General features: G+C 45.6%; 1 protein-coding gene across 3 annotated transcripts in view; it reads right to left on the bottom strand.

Annotated features, from left to right (window-relative positions):
* ERICH2 (glutamate rich 2) overlaps nucleotides 1-13306 on the bottom strand; it is a 406715-nt gene that overhangs the window by 212111 nt on the left and 181298 nt on the right. The gene's annotated exons all lie outside the window — the stretch shown is intronic.

Genomic DNA, 13306 nt, shown 5'->3' with positions numbered 1-13306 from the left:
AATCGGTAAATTTACTGATTCTGTAAATTTACTGAATCTGTAAAATGATGCCCCTACATCCCAATCACCAAATACCAGTCGGTAACGGCCGAATTCGGTATTTGGGCTCCTACATCTGGCCCTCACTGTGATACTATGAGTGACATATACGCCAAACTTCTGCCCATCACTTCACATCCATGCGAAATTTGGCAACCACTTAAAAATTATTTGCAAACTCACTCCATTGACAGCGACTGAGATGGGTACACGCACACATAGGTAGAAATAGAACTATTTACAAGATCGGAATATAGGCGCAGACTGAACGACTCTGGAACAAATAACCACTAAGAGAAAAGTCCAAATGATGGTATGACTGGGATATTGCTGTGCTGTGAATATTACTAGACCACATTCTGTTTGCTGCTCCTTTGTAATTTGTTTTTTTGTTTGGTGAAAGAGAATGTCTTATATTTGTCACAATGATACAGCAGGTCCTGCATTTTAGCGGGCCACTTGCGTCTCAATCCTTGCTTGGTTGTATTATCTCTGAAAAATGCAATTAAAAAAAAAAGTCTTTAATTCTATGAAAAGTGATTCAATAGTATAAATATTTAACTAATATTGAATATTATGATGTGTAAGTAACAGGGCTGGACTGGGAACCACAACCAGCCCTGGCAAAGTGCTCGGCCAGCCCCCCCACTCGGTGGGTGTTGGAGGTGCCGCCAAGCTCTTTGCCGAGGCCGGTTTTCGGCCGATTTTGGTACAGGGCCGATTTTGCTGCCCAAAACCGGCCCCAACCCGTGCGGCGCACCGGGGGATTGCCCAGTGCCCGCTATGGCCAGTCCGGCCCTGGTAAGTAATGATGGGAATACTACTTGCAGAACGTACTGAAGTTAGCTTTTGAAAAAAAAGGATGTAAATATTATAATGGTGTACTGCAGGGTGAAAAATAGTTTTTTCAGGAAATGTAAGAAGGCGCATCAATAGTATTTTTTTCATTTTATTGCTATCTAATTTTTCCCATTACTTCTGTCAGAAATCAGAGCTCCTTAAGCTATTTTCGGAGGTTTAAAAAATCGTTGCCTTGTGTAGGAGACTCACAGTTAAAAGGAGACAGAAATGTCAATTTTATTGTCAAAAGGCAGAAGGAGCTAGGCTCTGGCATGGGCAAATACGTTTGTGAGTGTATTTACCCGAGATGAAATGCTCCACCCACTGTATTTATCGAAATATTGATACATTTATGATCTGGAAATCGATCTAATATGAGTGTTTATTGAATTAGATAGTAGTCAAGTAATTCGAAATGTATTTGATATAAAATTGTTTCATGCTTTTACCGCTGTTAGTCGATCTATGCCTTTGCATGAAAGAAATAACTCAGCAATCAGTGAATTTCTTTTAATGCTTATGACTACAGAAAGCAGGGCACACAAACTCCATATCCGTGTCAAGAGCACTGTATTTTTTGAATGAATTACCCGAGGAAATTAAAGACTTTCTGATTGCTGAATGTTACTTGAGGATATCTGTCTTTCCTCCGATGTTCAGCATCGTTATGCTGCCCCACATCAGACTGCTCTGGGGGGAAATCTTTCTTTCTCACTTATGCCGATGACAAACAAATCAACAAAAAGACCCCCTATGCGAGTACTCTTATAATGTGAATTTTATGGAAGAGAAAGGCCTAAAATTGGATCAGGCCACATGGTCCAAAACAGAGGTCCTGAATCCTGGACTAATCATCTGCTTTCTTTGCCGCCATTCTTGCGTACCCACCATCTTTCCTTTTTAGGTATTTTACCACCTTTACTGAGTCTGTAGAAAACACAGGTGCCTGTGTGGATATTCAGCCAGGTGGGTCTTTTTCTGCAACAGTTCAAATGCAGTCCCCCTTTACATTGAAGATTTTCAGGCGCAAACATCATAACTATACTTGGCTTACTCTTCCAACAGCAAGCTGTACAACCCCATGTAGGAAGGTACATCCTGACTATGGTTGCCCCCAACTTTTTGCCCTGTGTTTTAGCTGGTTTTTGACATAGTCGACCTGGGACCCTGCCAATCAGGACCCCAGGCCTACTGCTCTCTCTTTAAAATGGATTCCATGTACCCTAGGTGCATTTCCAATTGGTACTGGGCCACCCTATCAGACCCTGTAACTCAGGGCATGGGTGTACCCAGGGCTGCCAGGGGCTGCAGCATGTATTATGCCACCCCTGGCTGGCCTCCTAAATTTGACACAACTGGCTGCATGACAGCTGGGGCAAAGTTGTGTAATCACCCTTTGCTGTAGATATAGTATACCTATATCTAACCCTAAAATGGACACACAGATTCCTATCAGTCACTCCTATGGCAGGCCTTAACAATCCTGAAGGCAGAGTGCTTGGAATCGTGTGAGATGGTGCTCTGGCATGAGCTGAGCCTGTCTGCAGCTTGCGGAACCAAGTCCTAACAGCTGTTCCATGATATCGCATACCATATACTCTTAAGTGCATTATAATCCTCGCGGTTAAATGCTAACTTTGGTATTGCTTTATCAAAACATGTCGAGTAAGGTGTCATACGAATTGGAATACTAACCCCTCGCCAATTCTAGCGACGGGGTTAGCATTCCACCCTTCTAGAGGGACACGACATGTATGTAACTGTGAACCCCGGTTAAACTTAACTGAAGCCTCAGCTCCACAAAATGGATGCTGCCACCACAGACACGAGTCTGACCTCCTGCTGCTGGGAGTCCTTCCAGCGAGGGAGGCTTGGACAAAGGGTTTCCTGTCCGGGGCGGTGCTAGCACCATCCCAGACAGAGTTTTGTGTATCCTGGGTAGGCAGGGCTTTACAGGAAGGTGACTGCTGAGTGGCACCCCGGTGCTCACTACGCATAGGCCAGTCAGAACCAGTTCCAGGGGCACACCAGCCCCTGGACTGGGGAAAGTCCGGCAGGGGAGAGGGGTGTAACCACCCCCCTCCTGGTCCCACCCATAGGCAGGACCTAGTCACCGGGTCAGCCCCCTTTTTAAGTATAAAGATAGGAGCGGGCCCCCTGTTCAAATTAGATCATCTTTGGAATCAAGACCCGACTTTCTGCGAAAGGCATCAAGATTTCCTTCTTCAAGATTCTCCCTTGTGGCTAAGGAGTAGTCACCCTGCATCCGCAGGCACCATCCTAAGAACACTGCGGTCTGCTGCAAGTCCTTCTTCACGAATCCGACGACCCAGCTCGACGAGACCCGGCTTCCCTGGCACCTCTGACCTCTACTCACCTCTACAGCAAAGCTGAGAACTGTGAGTGCGACGAGACCTCGAGGGACCGACGATCGCCAAGACTGCACGACTTCTTTGTAACAAGCCCACCGTGTGCTCCACTGGTGAGTGCTTTGGGGTCCGAGAAGCCCCAACCCTGAGCAGCTCCAGCACCGAAGATCAGCCCTCCAGCATCTCCACGATCTGCGTGGGGCCCTTCTGCTTTTGCGTGCTCACCGCGCTGTGTGGCTACTAGCCGGCTGGCTTGTGGCCTTCTACACGACGCCCGACGACATCACTGCTGCTGGTCTGGTTGCTCCAGACTGGCCCTTGCTTCCTTCTTCAAGAGAGGCACCCCGGACCCTCCTGGTCCACTCCAGACGCCATTTTGAGTCCACCGCGTGGGCTTGAATTTGCCAAGGCTTTGTTGCCCAATCCTGGGTCCAGCGACGCCGACTGCTTCAATCTTCGTGGGACAGCTCGCTCCTCCATCCTGGTCGCCGACAACGCCTCCAGGTCCGTGAGATCTGCGAGCACAGCGTCACCCACCCACCTAGTCGAGGTTGATGGAGCAAGGATTCGCACGTAAAGCGCCTTGCCCCAGTGCAAGAACCTCGCCCAATGTATAATACTACTAAAATAATTGTTTGTCATTTATTATACGTTTTCCCATACACGCGGGTGTCCCCAGGATGCTTGCTCGTATGTCTTTTCCATATTAACGAAGCTTGCACTAAAGAATCGGCTGCTTTGCTGACATTCAGTCTGCGCATGCGTCGGTCATACCCATGTGATGTGACGCACTCGCATTCTGGAGGGAATTTGTGCTCATGCGCACTGTTGCAAAAATGGCCGCTTGACCCTCACCACGCTCTCCGCTTGCTACTGCTGCTTCAGCCTATCTGTCTTTTCGCACTAAACATTAATGCTATAGTCATTATAAAGTAAGGGTTGGTTAAAATTTTATCATGGTATACAGTGTGATCATTTTATATGTGATTTTAATTTGTTCTCGCTTACTTTTCATGTACCGCGTCTCTGGGGGCTGGGAGTGCTTAAGCTACGCCATATTTGAAGCTCCTCTGGGTATTTCCATGTGACCTGGGAGAAACTCGACTGCGCAGACGCTGAAACCAGCCAGCTGGCTCCCGAAGCCAAATGCGCCTGAGAAAACCAGCACATGATGAGGACACTCACCTTGAGAATAACTGACTATGTTGCGATGTCCTGTGCACTCAGATTTTCTATTGTATTCTATGGATGGGAACGTGAACCTAATGGGCGGATAGAAAAATTTAAATTTCATGGTGGGAACGTTGAATTTTAGGAGGTGGTAATGACCGCACCACCTCTTCTGACCAATCAAAATGTGGGAAACTGTCACTTGCAACATTAGTGGGTGGTCTGAGGGACCCCAAAATGGTATAACTACCCTAGTTTAGCTTAGGAAAATTGTCCGACTTGTCCGAGTAGCAGACCTGTCACTGACCCTACGATCTCAATAGGTGCTCAATCTGAAAGTGCTGCGGAGCACTTTGTCCATACTTTCCACAAACTCCTAAGGGGTGGAAAATCCTAAGTGCTGGCGAAGCACTTTGCTGGGGAATTCGAGAATCCAATCGGGGTTTCTGGCGGATTACTTGCAGAAGGGGGTAACGCAGGCGTTGCTGTCCGAAGCTGTGGGTGTTGGTCGTACCCTGGGAGGCCCAGTCATTTGACCCGAACCTGAGGGGTATCCTGTCCTGATCTGTCCGTGGGCTGTACCTGTTCGCATTCTGGTATTTCCTTTTCTGAGGGTCCTAGTCCCCGTCCTTCCAACTGACCCGTGGCCAGGGTTAGTCTTCTCTCAGACCTAGGTAAATATTAACCTGTGGGTTTGCGTCTCTCTCTCTCTCTCTCTCTCTGTTTTTTTAGCACTCTTGCCTGTGATATTGCTCTATCACCTTGAGAACAAGTTATATGCAATTGTTGTAGAATTGTTCCACTTCTCTCCCCACCTTTAGAAAATTGCCAAACTGTTATATTTTATTAGTATGTTCCAGTTTTTCCCTTTCCTTTAGCTGATTGCAGTGAATTTAGTAAGAATAGTTTAAGCGATTAGGTTAGATACATGTTCTAGGTCCCAATCCCGTCCTATTTTTCCTAGCATAAAGTTGCAGTGACTAGTTCTGTTCTAAAATTCCTACCTTTAGTCTTCCCATATATTCTAATGGTTATAATTCTAATACAAAGTTACTTTTTGGTGTTGATTCTGATGTTTGATATATTATTCTGCATATCGCTTATTGTCTTGGCATCTTCTCTTTGAACCTCTATATAAAGTTTTAAACTTCATCAGGTGTCTGTGGTCATTTTACAGAAATTGTGGATAAGTATTGTACTGTAGTATAAAGAATATATCTTTCTAGGTTCCCTGTCTACAATTTTCCCTTATAGCTCCAGGTCCGTCGGAAAGTTGTACCTGTGGTAAGTCAGGTACATGGTAAGCAGAGGTGTAACCCAAACCCTAATTACTCATAGAAGCGTGTAGCAGAAGCCATCACCCAGTTCACCCAAATGTCAATGGTGTATTAAATTTTATGCACGCCAGGGCCCAGTGCGTGTAGGTAATTGGTGAATACGGTGACCCGGGTGAACTGCGCGCTCTATCAGTAATTTTCTGGCAACCAGAGGATGGTTTGGACTAGTTAGATTAGGTAGACAGGATAAACAAACCGTGAAAACAAAGTGTGCTGCTGATTTTCTACTATGTTGGTTTAAATGTTTTGAAATGTTTAAGGATTATATGTAAATGTATATGATTTTGCATTGCTGCTATAGATATTACATGTTGAATTAACCCAGAACTGTTTGTAAGTGTTCAGTGTAGTCCGAATCCCCGGGGAAGTATTTGGTTAACGGTGAGCAGAATCCGGTTAGCTGTTGAAGTCACTAGGGTTTGAGTCATTAGTGCAGGGTTAGGAATAACTGGAAGCACTAATTAGGATCTTTTGTTGTATCTGAATAAATGATAGCTACGAGTCCGGTATAAAACTTTCATTGCGATATCACCTAGTAAGGGTCGCATACGGAAGGAATAGTAGGGTCTCCGAGGCTTGACTGGTAAGTAAAATAGTTCACTGGTGAAATCCCGGCTCAGTACATATCCCTGACGAAAGTGGATGAGTCGGAAGAATAACGGGTTCTATATTACTCGCGTGTGAGGTTAGGCAAAGAAGTCTATCCAGAGTGAATGAGAAGTAGACAGAAGTGGTTTACTTGCAGTGAAAGAAAGTTTTTCTATCTCTTTAGAACGCTCAGACATAGTGGCAGACGTTGTGTGTTAGTAACTAAGTTTTACATTCGCACTTTAGGAAAAGTTAAAAGTTTCCGTTACCTTGTGAAGGAGGGAGTCAGTCGGAGAGCTGCTCTGACGTCACTCCGTGCCGCGCTGGTATTGGTCAAGACAGCGGGTGTGTAGCGGAGCTGAATTTGTGAAGGAGGGGTGAGTGCCGAAGCGTGAGACTCTGTCTCGCGAAAAGGCCGCGCACCCATTGGCTAAGGATTTTGTATTCTCTGACCTGATTGGGTAGTGCGAAAAATAAGTCGCGCTAGCATTGGAAGCACAAAGGTAAACAAAATTAATCAAGCCGAGCTAGAAGCGAGTCTGGAGAGTTGCATGTGGTATCCAGATTTCATACCGAACCCAAAGTACCTAGGATTTCATAAGGATCAGCTTATACGAGGTAGACCGCACATGATGTATGGAGTAAAGAGGAAAATGTCATTTTCTGATAAATTAAAGAGTTTTTTCAAAACTGACAAGCCCATTAGAACGAGGGAAGGCGTTCTCATTCCCCCGCCAAACACCCCTGCTTCTTTCATGTTGTTTGATAAAGGGTATCACACTTGTGTCTGGTTAGAAAATTGGGCAAAGTATACTGTCGAGGACGGAGTCTTAGCATTCCCTGTCGAAGGTACATTTAATGGTCGGATTTTGTTTAACTTAAGGACCCGCATGAATGAATTGCACCCTAGACCTAGGCTGACCCAGTACGAAGCTCTGGAGGAATGGGAAATTGAGGCTGCAGAGAGAGATAAACCCCGGATGGATAAGGGAGTGAGTAAATGGTATCCCAGGCTTCCAACGCCAACCAAAGAGCAGAAAATGAAACAGTGGAGGCAATCTATGTTGACTGAAGGATTATTTCCCATGATGGGGGTATTAGAAGAAAAGAAAGGAAAAAGTAAAGAAAAGACCCATCACATAATGCCCGCAGGGGACTCAGAAGATGAGCACCTGGAAGACTTGTTAATGAAAAATCCCCCTCCCTATGTTGCAGAGTCAGAACCTGTGCATTCTCCAAACCCTTTTTCAAAATATCCCAGATGTAGGAGGGATAGTGATACAGATGGAACAGGTACAGACAGTAAAACCAGTAACAGGGATGGGTTTTGCAGACCTAAATCTACGGTCCCAAATTATCAGCCGTTCGGAGAAGGTCCACCCCGATTGGCCACTCCGACTGCTCCAAGTATTTACCCTCCCTTGGTACCTCAGGTATTGTACGACAATTCAGCAGAAAAGGCTCTAAAAGAAATGGAAAGGGAAGCTTTGGCTAGACAGCGAGATGATTTGGTTCGAACTATTGCCCAGATACATCCCCATCCTGATTCTCTGACTATTCCAGTAACTATTGGCCCAGCTATTCCACTGTATAGAAATGACCTGACTAGTCCCCGTCCTCCTGTTATCACCCCAGTGCTGCAAACTCCTAGTGTCCCTTCCCTGAGGAAAGAAGTATTCATAGATGAAGATCAAGAAAGTGAATGTGAGTCTGTGGTATTGATGGATTTGCCCATTAGAGAGCCTAGGGTTAGTACTGCGGGGGCAAAAAGTCAGACTAGACCCAAAGAGGTGTTGATTGAAGGTGCATCTGGGGTTAGGAGCGCTACTGTAGTATCCCCAGAAGAGTTAGACAGATGGACCAAGGAACTGGAAAAGGAGACCACTCCCCAACCCAAAGCATTAGAAATATATAAATTGAGAATAGAAATAGAAGAAATGATGGCTGGAAATGTAGGAGTTGAGCGCCTGAGCTCCTACAATGAAGAAGAATTATTGTTTATCAGTAAAAATCTTACCCGAAATGCTAGAATGCTCCATGAAAGGATAATGGATACAGCAACAGAAATGGGAATTGACGTTAGTCGCTCCAAAATTCTTCAGAAACCCTACAGAGTAGACTTTTCAGACAAAGATTTAGAAAACCTAAATGTGATGGGAAAACAGATCCAAGTAAAGGAGTTGTTAAAGCTTTTGCAAAAGTGGGGAGAGGTGGGAAAATGGAGAACCCGGTGGGCAAAGAAAAAGGAAGACAGTAGAGCAAAATCACAAGCGTCAGAATATATGCTGAAAGAAGTAACTCCCGCAGAAAAATTGTGTCCCATGAGAGAGGTCCCGGGAGGGAAATATGTCCATGTCCCTTGGTCCCGACAGGATATTGTGTCATTTACAAATGACTTCCCGAAATTACGGGAGAAGCCTGTTGATTGGTACAGGCAGGTAGAACGGTTCATAAAAGTTCAGAAATGTCTGCTGAAAGACCTGGATGGGTTTTTCGACATTGTGGTCCCCGTAGATCTGTGGACCGACTGTAAAATTGAAATTGATTGGCCCAGTGAGGAATTCCCCAGAGATGAGAAAACAGGAGCGCCTGCACCTGAGGTAATGAGGAAGTATGAGCAAGTCATACAATATCTCAAGAAAAAGGTTCCCGCAAAAGAAGCAGATTGGACCCGAATAGATAGAACCACCCAAGAACGTGATGAAACTGTTCACTCCTATTATGAAAGGCTACTGCAAGTGTTTAAAACATACAGCGGTATCGATAATGTGGACATGAAAGACATGACACATTTCAGTTACAGATTTGTGCTAGGATTAAGGCCCGAAATCTCCCAATGGATTAGAGACAATAAAATCAGTTGGCAGGGAAAACCAATAGATGATGTCCTGAAATATGCAAAATACTGCGAAGATGAAATCGAAAACAAAAGGAAGGCCCTCAAGGAAAAGGTAATGTGGGCACAGGTGAAGTTGGCTGAACAACAAGAACAGCAGTTAAGTAACTTGAATTCTAATAAGAACTCACAGAATACCACTGGTGGGGGAGGAGGAGGAAAGCCCCGAACTAAAATGAGTAGAGAAGAGGCTATGAAAAAATTCCCTTGTCACGGGTGCGGCCAGATAGGGCATTGGAGAGACGAGTGTCCACACCTGCAGGCCGGTAATGCCCCTGTAAATGGTTTAAACCCACAGGTGCAGAAAGAGGGGACAAGGAAGAACCAGCAACAGGTAAAGCTACCTCCTGTACCTCGCGCTCCTAGACAACATTTTAAGAATCAGGGTCAGCAGAATGAGAGGGCGGAAGTATGGGAAGTCGAGAATGAAAGAGATGCAGTCATTCCACAGTACTTGTTAAATGACACCTTCCTCTATGAAAATCAAGATTGACGGGGCCTGAGAGGGGAGGATGAGGAGTGCGTGCTTGGCACCTCCTTACCGGTAGACCAGACTGGACCATACATTGAAGGAAAGGTTGAGGGAAAAGACGTCACCTTTCTGTTGGACACTGGTGCTACCAGATCTACTGTGAGGACAGTGGATGTTCCTAACCTACCCCTCTCGGGAGAAGCGATCCAAGTAGTGGGCGTCTCAAATCAAATAATAAGTACTCCAGTAACCGAACCAATGGAAATCTCCATAGGTAATTTCAAAGAAATGCACAGATTTGTGGTCTGTGATTCTAGTCCTGTGAATCTGCTAGGACGAGATTTGTTGTGCAAGATGCATTGTACCATTTACTGCACACCAAATGGCGTCGAAATTCAGACCCCCGATGAAGATGGCCTGTACAAACTGATGTTAGTCAGACAAGATGCTGATATCAAACCGTTAACAGTTGAGGATTTGCCTGAAGAACTCCAGTTAAGAGTAGTCCCAGAAGTGTGGGATTTCACAGGAAAGGATGTTGGCTTGATGGCGAATGTAGACCCAGTTAAAATATCGATAAAAACGAATGCTGTATATCCTAAAACCAGACAGTACAAAATGAGTGCCGAAGTGAAAGCAGGAGTAGCGACTGAAATTACCAGGCTGCTTGAAGCGGAAATAATAGAAGAAGTGATGAGCAGCCCCTGTAATTCGCCTATCATTGGGATCAAAAAGCCTAGTGGAAAGTACCGGGTAGTGCAAGATTTGCGTAAGGTAAACCAGATTGTCGTGCCTTGCTGTCCTATTGTGCCCAACCCTGCTGTGATACTATATCAGATTCCCTGGAATGCAGAATGGTTCACTGTCATCGACCTGTGTCATGCATTCTTTTCCATCCCATTGCATCCAGAAAGCAAGTTCCTTTTCAGTTTTGAATTTGACAGTCATATCTATGTCTGGAATCGTGTCCCTCAGGGGTACACTGAAAGTCCATCGATTTTCAACCAGATACTAAAGAAATGCCTTGAAACTCTAGTGCTGCCGAGAGAGTCTGTTTTGGTGCAGTACATAGATGACCTATTGGTGGCATCTAAAACCCAGACCGTCTGTGTCACCGACACCATTGCGTTACTGAATCACCTAGGAAAGGGAGGACATAAAGTGTCACCTGACAAGTTACAATTTTGCAAAAACTCAGTGAAGTATCTGGGGCATCAGCTAGAAAAAGGAATCAGGAAAGTTACTACAGAAAGAATCAAAATAATTAAAGCAATGGAACTGCCCAGAACTCAGAAAGAGGTGAGAATGTTCCTAGGAGTTGTGGGTTACTGCAGACAATGGATTGTAGGATTTGCCGCGCTAGCAAGACCCCTGATAAAAATGACCAAGAAAGGAGTAGAAGACCCCGTCAGCTGGGACAGTGAAAGCATGAATGCTTGGGTAACATTAAGGAATTGTCTATGTACCGCTCCTGCATTGGGTATGCCTGACTACTCTAAATCTTTTGAGCTTTTCTGTGACACAAGAGAGAATTGTGCTCTTTCAGTCCTGACCCAGGAGCACGGATCAATTAGGAGACCGGTGGCCTATTTTTCAGCCACCCTAGATCCGGTGGCTGCTGGATTACCGGGGTGTCTGAAAGCAGTTGCTGCTACTTGCGTCAGTCTGGAACAGAGTGAGAACATTGTCATGGGACATCACGTCACTGTATATGTTCCTCATTCTGTTGTAATCCTGCTGACTAGAACCAAGACCCAGTACCTCACACCTAGTCGGCTGACTAAGTATGAAAGAATTTTGATTGGTGCTGAAAACGTAACCATATCGCGGTGCAATGTCCTAAACCCAGCGACCCTGTTACCTGTCCCTCTGGATGTAGACCTAGAAGAGGAAGGGGAACATAATTGCATCGATTTGACTGAGTTCAGTACAAAGCCCCGTCCAGACATTCGTGAAATAGCACTACTCGATGGGGATAAGACAATGTTCGTGGATGGCTCGTGTTTAAGACATGAGAGGGGGGGCCTGAGTGCTGCCTATGCTGTGGTTACGTTGACAGAAACCATAGAAGCATCTTACCTGAGCGAGGTGAAATCTGCACAAGTGGCAGAGCTCATCGCGTTAACTAGAGCATGTAAGAGGGGTAAGAACAAGAGAATAACTGTTTACACAGACAGCCAGTATTGTTTCGGGGTTGTTCATGACTTCGGCCAATTGTGGTTGCAAAGAGAATTCATGACTTCCTCAGGCACCCCTATCAGAAACGGAAAGGTGGTGCATAACTTACTGGAAGCTATCCAATTGCCCAAAGAATTGGCTGTGGTCAAGTGCGCGGCTCACAGATCTGGAAATGATGATGTGACTGCCGGTAATAGGTACGCTGACCAAATTGCCCAGTTCTGTGCCCGACATCACATGTCACTCCAAATTGCGTTGTGGAGTGGAACCAGCTGCCAACTTATGTTGTTTGAGAATGTGTCAACGTGGGAAGAATTAAAAGATTTGTAACAGGCAACAGACAGACAAGAAAAAGGAAGGTGGGCCGCAAATGGATGCAAGTTGAGAGATGATGGTGTGGTGGTAAATCCGACTGGGGTGCCTGTACTGCCTGATAGCTTGATCGACCCCATGATCAGAATGATACATGAACCAACACATATGGGAAGAGACGCGATGTGTCGAGTGTTTGACAAGGTGTTCTATAATTCAAAATTCAGGAACCAGGCGGAAAGGCTTTGCCAGAGGTGCCTAGTGTGTCAGCAGTTCAATGCAGGGAAAAAGACTGTGGTAGAACAAAGTACGGTTGGAAAGGCAATAGGTCCCTTTGTCAGAATACAGGCAGACTTTGTAACCATGCCTAGGTACAAAGGGTATAGATACATCCTGGTCATTGTCTGTCTATTCTCCCGGTGGGTGGAGGCCTATCCCGCAAAGAAAAATGATGCCATAACCACTGCCAAATTATTGCTCAGGGAATTGATACCTAGATTCGGAATCCCAGAGACGATCGAAACGGACCAAGGTGGGCATTTTGCCAACGATGTCCTAGAAGAACTCTGTAAAGCATTCAAAATGAAGCAAAGACTGCATTGTGCCTACCGTCCAGAGGCTTCTGGGGTAGTGGAACAAATAAACGGCACCCTGAAATCCAGATTGGCCAAAATGTGTGATTCCACAAAAATGAACTGGATAGAGGCTTTACCCCTTGTGCTGATGAGTTTGAGGAGTATCCCGAACAGAAAGACTGGCCTGAGCCCCCATGAAGTATTGATGGGAAGAGTGATGCGACAGGCATGGGTACCCGGACACAAACTGCTAAGCATTTCTGATGATATGGTACTAGAATACTGCAAGCAGCTGGGTGACCAAGTGCGTTCTCTCTCTCAGCAGATTGGAGAGACAGAAGACGAGTGGCCAAAGACTCCAGCACACAACTTGCATCCAGGAGATTGGGTGGCGTTAAAGAAACACACCCGGAGCAGTTGCCTGAAACCCAGGTGGGGAAAGCCACGACAAGTGATCCTCGTCACTACAACTGCTGTAAAGTGTGCGGGCGTACCGAAGTGGATCCACGCCAGCCACACCAAGCGGGTAA

Source organism: Lissotriton vulgaris, chromosome 2_1 (assembly GCF_964263255.1).
Source record: "Lissotriton vulgaris chromosome 2_1, aLisVul1.2, whole genome shotgun sequence".
In the NCBI taxonomy this organism is placed as follows: Eukaryota; Metazoa; Chordata; class Amphibia; order Caudata; family Salamandridae; genus Lissotriton; species Lissotriton vulgaris.
This window is presented reverse-complemented; position numbering and strand designations above follow the sequence as displayed.